The sequence below is a fragment of the Pongo abelii genome, chromosome 7 (assembly GCF_028885655.2).
Source record: "Pongo abelii isolate AG06213 chromosome 7, NHGRI_mPonAbe1-v2.0_pri, whole genome shotgun sequence".
Lineage (NCBI taxonomy): Eukaryota > Metazoa > Chordata > Mammalia > Primates > Hominidae > Pongo > Pongo abelii.
In genome coordinates this window covers 2,577,364-2,584,356 of record NC_071992.2, presented here as the reverse complement: position 1 = coordinate 2,584,356, position 6,993 = coordinate 2,577,364, and the positions used below count along the sequence as shown (strand labels likewise).

The 6,993-nt window shown below is 40.3% G+C and overlaps 1 long non-coding RNA gene across 1 annotated transcript in view; it reads right to left on the bottom strand.

The window, feature by feature from the left end:
- Positions 1-2,222: 2,222 nt before the first annotated feature.
- The window catches only part of LOC129060866 (uncharacterized), a 51,389-nt gene continuing 46,618 nt past the window's right edge, over positions 2,223-6,993 (bottom strand). Inside the window, exons 3-4 of the long non-coding RNA XR_008527725.2 lie at positions 3,016-3,141; positions 2,223-2,466 (exon numbers count right to left, since the gene is read on the bottom strand). This is a non-coding gene — a long non-coding RNA (uncharacterized LOC129060866). The remainder of the gene's footprint in view (positions 2,467-3,015; positions 3,142-6,993) is intronic.

Here is a 6,993-nt window from a genome sequence, read left to right as displayed (position 1 = left end):
CCAGCCTCTGTGACACAGCAAGACTCCGTCTCAAAAAAAAAAAAAAAGGGGTTGATAATGGACAGATGGATGAATGAAGAGATGGAATGAAGCATAAACAAAATTTTTACATTTTGTTAGTACCCAACTGCTGACAAGGATGACAACGTTTTGTGCAAATGCCACATTTAGTTTACGAGGAAGCCTTAGCATATGAAAGCTGATTTGGGTGTGCCGTTTTCCCTGCTTCTTACCACTCTTCACAGGTTCTGCTCAAAGCTACTTCCACTAGGTGAGTCCAGCTGCTGGTTTCCTTCCTAGCTAGTGCACCAGTTCTGAGGGGGATCAAATGCATTTCTCTCTGTTGTGGTGTGTACGCATGTGTATGTGTACATGTGCATATATATATATATGTTTTAGCATTCTTTGAAAAATCAGCAAATACAATCATTTCTTAAACTGCCTTGAGTGTACATTTTCCAATGACACAATCCTTGTGTCTTTGTGATTCAACTCTCCCCCAGTTTCTTCTCTGCAGAGGAATTGGGATCATGGTCCTTGAAGGACCTTATCTGAGCGGGTCAGCGACAAGCCCCCAACGATTGGCTCCTCGTCGGTGTCTTCCTGGGACCTGGGAGTGCATCCCCAACTGGAAAAATCTATCTGAAATAGGCTAAGAAAACCATCACCTCGCAGAACTCAAAATTGCTAGCCATATGTATTTTTAACTGAATTCCTTAGATATCAGGAATCTTATAAATCATAAACAAATAGGCATATCTCTTTTTTCCCTAGACCAAAAGTAACAAAACAACAACAAAAAACCAGGCGGGTCGTGGTGGCTCACGCCTGTAATCCCAGCACTTTGGGAGGCCAAGGCGGGTGGATCAGGAGGTCAGGAGATCGAGACCATCCTGGCTAACACGATGAAACCCCGTCTCCAGTAAAAATACAAAAAATTAGCCAGGTGACCTGTAGTCCCAGCTACTAAGGAGGATGAGGCAAGAGAATGGCGTGAACCTGGGAGGCAGAGCTTGCAGTGAGCTGAGATAGTGCCACTGCATGCCAGCCTGGGCGACAGAGCGAGACTCTGTTTCAAACACACAAAACAAACAAACAAACAACAACAAAAAATAAAAAATCTTTCAGATTAAGCTACTCAGTTAAAAATGTAAAGCTGGAAATGCTATTCCATCGACAGCTTCTAATCGAAGCATCCTTATTCTTTAGTAATTTTCACTGTGTCTTGTCGTAAGGGAAACATCAAATATTTTATGTAATAATTGATTAACAAAAAATCATAATATATGTTAATAACTAAAAATATGTAAAAATAAGTATTTTTCACTCAGGATCAGAAATATTTGAACTATTTAATTCAATGATTCCAAGTTATAAAAACCTCAAATGACTTTCTCTTTGAAAATGTCACTCTGATTTTCATACAAACTAAATTTTATTTCTCATTACAGTGTAAGTCCAAAATGTTGAATTAACATTATTAATTTATTGGCCTATTATGATGAATATGCAACAGATACAAACAGCTATAACCATTCCTTTATAGCTTTTAATTATATACACAAAAATGATAAAATAGTTATATATGTATTATATATGTGTATATATACATATATACACACGTGTGTGTGTGCGTATATATATATGTGTATATATATATATGAAGGGGCCTTATGTATTCGTACGTGTGCTTCTAACATACATGAGCCAATTGCAAAGTTCATAATTTAAAACAACCTATTCCAGAGTAATAATTTAATAATCTTTGTTCTTTCTTCACCAAAGCCTATTTGATACTTTCTTGTCTAAAGTGCCTCAAGGTTTAGATGTCCACAGTAGCTGTGCATGAGCATTTTGAATACATGGTGGTCAGAAAAGACATCAGAATAGCCAGAATTGAAATGAGAAAAATCCAGAATTGAAATGAGAACAATCAACATAAAACAGATTAATCAACACCACATTTGAACCCAAATTACACACCCGTCATCTCACACATATTCTGCTTTCTCACATTCAAAGACTGATGTATGTGGCAAAGTCATGTTGAAGAATTCATTATTCATTATATTTTTATTACAAGAAGAAAAGTGCATTTGGAGAATTTCAGCTTCTAAGAATTATTTGTATATGGCAGAATTTACCTTTTTAATTAGAATCGTACACTTATTCCCTATTTAAAAATGCAAAATAAGAAAAATAAATGAGGTTTATGAGGTTTTAAAAAGTGGGCTAAATTAAGATCCATCCTAAATATATTTTTTTAAGTTGGAGATTTTTGGATTTATGAGTAACACATTGAGTCAGACTCTAAATATTCCTTTATTCAGACAGAAGATACTGAAGAAGCAAATCAGTGTTTAGTCAGAAACCAGTCAAACAAGAACATCTGGCCAGGGTCCTGCTTGCTAGGTGGTTTCTGCGTAAGCCTCAACATGGGCAGAACGTCTTCTAAAATCTTCATGTCTGGATTAAAATAAAGAGGATTAGAAAAACGAAATTCCATTGTTACGGTAAAGCTTCATACATCAAACACATGAGTTTGAAAATTAAGTGCATCACATTTTTAAGTGCTTTCTTGGTGTGTCTGGAAAATGTAGAATGAGTTCTTGAAAATGAATGCGAGTAAAAAATGTTTCTTTGCTTCTTTTATTTTTTTTAATTCAAAAAAGTTTAATTTTTGAGGGAGGGAGAAAGATGACTACTAGTATGCATCAGCAGAATAAAGTTTAAAGGAAGCATACAGTTGTCGAGCAAAATCTTGTGCCCTAAGGACGAATGACAGTGATAGCAAACACTTGTGGCCTGCTGTGGGCTACGTAAAGGCTTCTACACCTCCATTGCTTTAAATCAAGGCAAGGCCGGGTATGGTGGCTTACGCCTGTAATCCCAGCAGTTTGGGAGGCTGAGGTGGGCAGATCGCTTGAGCCCAGGAGTTTAAGACCAGCCTGGGCACCACAGCAAACCTCATGTCTACAAAAAATATAAAAATGAGCCAGGTGTGGTGGCACGCACCTGTAGTCCCAGCTACTATGGAGGCTGAGGTGGGAGGATGGCTTGAACTTCAGGAGATCGAGGCTGCAGTGAGCCCTGTTCACACCACTGCACTCTGGCCTGCGCAACAGAGCAAGAACCTACCTCCTAAAAAATAAAATAAAATAATAGTTGAAGGCAAGATTGTGTGGATGGCGCAAGAAGAGTTGGAGAAGTCGAGAGAGATCTCCTGTCTGCTGAGGACAGGATGCACGCACAGGGCACCTCCTGGTGATGGAGGAGAGGTGGAGCTTTGAGACCCCTGGGGAGGACTCCTGAATGTGGGGCGGAGGATAGAGAGGCAGTTACACTCTAAGGGCTAGCTGAGAGCTTAGACATCATGAATTCGTGTGATGCTTTCTTTCTAAGAGCTTCCTGCATGTAAATCATCTTTGTTGTTGGTTCCTGCAGCCACACGTTTTCCTTTCTACATTTTCCTTTGTGATTTTAGTGGAAAGCCACAGTTGGAAAAGTAATGCAATCTCCAATGGTCATCACCAATCTCCAGGCCAACTTTAAAAACACTGGGGAGGCCAGGCGCGGTGGCTCACGCCTGTAATCCCAGCACTTTGGGAGGCCGAGGCAGGTGGATCACGATGTCAGGAGATTGAGACCACCCTGGCCAACACGGTCTCTACTAAAAATACAAAAAATTAGCCGGGCGTGGTGGCAGGCGCCTGTAGTCCCAGCTACTCGGGAGGCTGAGGCAGGAGAATGGCGTGAACCCGGGAGGCGGAGCTTGCAGTGAGCAGAGATCGCGCCCCTGCACTCCAGCCTGGGGGACAGAGTGAAACTCCATCTCAAAACAACAACAACAACAACAACAACAACAAAAACACAGGGGAAAGGAGGAGGACTGTTACGCCATGCTCTGACGAGAAGTCTGCCGTCCTCCAACTTTTCTTCTGTTTTAGATTGTTTGGTTGGCTGGTTGGTTTTTGTGTGGCTATGAAGTTTTTTTTTTAAATAGTAGTAATACTCGGTAATGTTACTGTAATATCTTCAGGGGTACATGTTTTTGTAAAACACCTTTTAAAAATACTTTGTAAAATTTTAATATGAGGATGTATTTCCTTTCTTCATATCTGAATAATTGCCATGAAGTATACCTTGGAATATTACATTTTTCCCAAATCTTCCATTAATTTTCATGACATATATATTGGATTTTCTTGTTCTATTATTTCTATGCCTTTAGATCTTTTCAATATTTTCCATATTTTTTCTTGACTGTATTTTTTTCTGCTCTATTTAATGAATCACTGGTGCTTTATTGGGCTTTTTTGGTTCCTACTTCAAACCATCCATTGAGCTATTAACTTCAATGATTGTATTTCTCATTCCAATAGTCATTTTTCTAATAATTTTAAACAATTTTGATTTTGCTTTACTGTTTTTTTTAAAATCTTTTTGAATATTTGAAGATGTTTATTTTGGTTTCTCACTCATAATTGCTTTATTTGGGAGGATAATTATTTTCTGGTGTTCCTCACACTGTTTGTATCTTGTGTCATGGGGAATCTGTGTCAGGCTCACCCGCTATGGCCCCACAACCTCTGGAAGCTGTGAGGGATGGCTCCAGGGCAGGTTTCAGCAGTGCACCAGGTACGTGGGAGAAATCAGGGCCCCCAGTGTCAATAGTTGTTTCTTTTTCCACTCATGGCCCTGCCCATTTGACAGGCTGTCCTATTTTTTTTAAGTCTTAGTAGGAGAGATTCTTCTTGCTTTCCTCCTCTGTATTTCCTACTCACTTCACAGACAATGAGGAGAACATTATAATTCTTGTTTTCTTGCAAGTAATCCCCTTCAGTGACAGCAGAGTGACCCAGGCCACCTTCTTTGAGGATTTCGGAGCTGCAGCCCACAGCCAGGGCCATGGTGGACTCAGCTCTACACCCCGTGGTGATATTACAATTCTCGTTGTGTTCCTAGCTGTGGGCTTGTTCACCTCGGGGTGGCAAGGGCGTGGCACAAACACCCCCACATTTCCATTCTGTGTTATGAAGTCCGCGTAACTTTCAATGTGTGTGACAGACAGGTGAACAAATGGCTTCTCATCGTCTTCATCTGCCATTTAAAAGGGCTACTCCCTCTTACTCTGAAGCTGTAATCATTTATTCTGATTCTGATTCTACATCGATGCCCATGTGTTGTCCAGGCATTGCCCCTCGTACGTCGTGAACCTGGGGGTAGGTCTCTGCTACCGCGTAGCAAGAGGTCTTGCTCCGGCAAAGGCTGAGACTTGCTACCTGCGCCCAAGAGGACACCCCTCTGTCCCACTGTCCGTCTCAGGGTCTTCGGCGTCTGGTCAACCTTGGACCATCCCTCTGTGTCATCATTTTAGTCCTTTCCATTTAGGTCATCTGATGTAACATTGTCCTGTTTGCATTTGAAATTGATGCATTTAAATTTATTTGGAGTAAATCGCTGATACAATTCCACCAGAAACCAGCTGCTTAGCTAAAATAGTATTTGCAAGCACAATGACACCCTCTCAGTAGCTTAAAATCATAACTGTTAGTCAGGCTGATAAATAGTTTGCATGCTTTGGCACTGCCTTATATAATCAGTTCTTAAAATAAGATTTCTCCGTGTTAACACAAGACATCATACTTGAAAGTTCTAGCCCCGAAAGTCCATCTTTTGATTTTGTAGAAAGAAAATTTCTTGTTTAAAATATGTACAGAACAGCAAAAATGGTTAACTTTCTGCCAATTTTATACAATTCCCAATGTGATTTATTTTCAAGCAAAATATCATTTCTGATCCACAAGAAATAATCAACACCTAAGAAAATTTAATGAAATACATTATTTTCTATCATGATGTGATAATTGACAAATTAACTGGTATTACCACTGAAATCATTTTCTTCATGTCCTTTATACCTATTTTTGTGGCTGATACTTGTTGAGACTTGACAATTTATAAGTCAGATTAAAAATCTCAGGAATTAGCTGACAGAAATACCATTTGAGTTTAAAATAGTTCCCACTGAGCTTATTATATATTATCATGGCCGTAAAGATTATGAAGTCAGGTTCCAAACTTATTTGACCTACAAAATGATTTACACCATCATGTGAATTATAAATAATAGAGTTTGGGGGAAAAGGCTTTATAAATCAAAGGGTGGAATAGGTTTTAATAAAATCACATTGACATGTACAATACTGTGGGAGAAAAAATGTTTTTTACAGAGACTAATATATACTTGAGAAAATAACTTTAGATGCTGCATCTTGTTACTAGTTCACAGAGAGGTATAGAGCCAGAGCTACATCTAGAGAGATAGGAATATAGAGAGAAAAACCGTGAGCAAGACAGAGAAAAGACAGAGAGAGAGAGAGAGGAGAGACAAAACAGAAATAGATAAAGGGGGAAAGGCAGGAGAGAAGGAGAGGGAGGCAGAGACAGACAGTGGGGGGAGGAGAGAGAGAGAAGAGCAGAAAGCAAGAGAAACGGAAGATGGAGAGTTAGAGAAGGAGAGAAACAGAGACAGAGTCAGAGAAAGGGAGAGAGGGTGGGAGAGACAAAGTGGCTTCATTTTCATTCAGAAACTAGGACTCCCTGGGCAGCCCAGGGGCCTTCTCCCTCCTCTCTGTACACACGGACTCCCGGTGCCTGCGTGCCCTGGCTCTGTGCAGCTCTGTTTCTCTTGCTCATGGTAAGTGGAGTCAGGTTGAACGCTGGTCTCAGCCTTTGCCGGAGCAAGACCTCTGTCAAAGCAAGTGTGTAGGTAGCTGTGCCTGAATCCCAATCTTGTTTATTTCCAAGTCTGCTCCTTCAGGCTTCGAAATATCTTGTCCCCTTCCCTATATCTCTATGAATACACAATCTCTTGCCTTTCCGTGTCTCCGTTTTGCTTCTCATAATCTCCCTTTTTCCTTTCCACTTTCCTAGTCCCCCCAGCACATCACCCGGGCCCTATTTCCATGTCCTCTGTGTGGAACTGAGAGT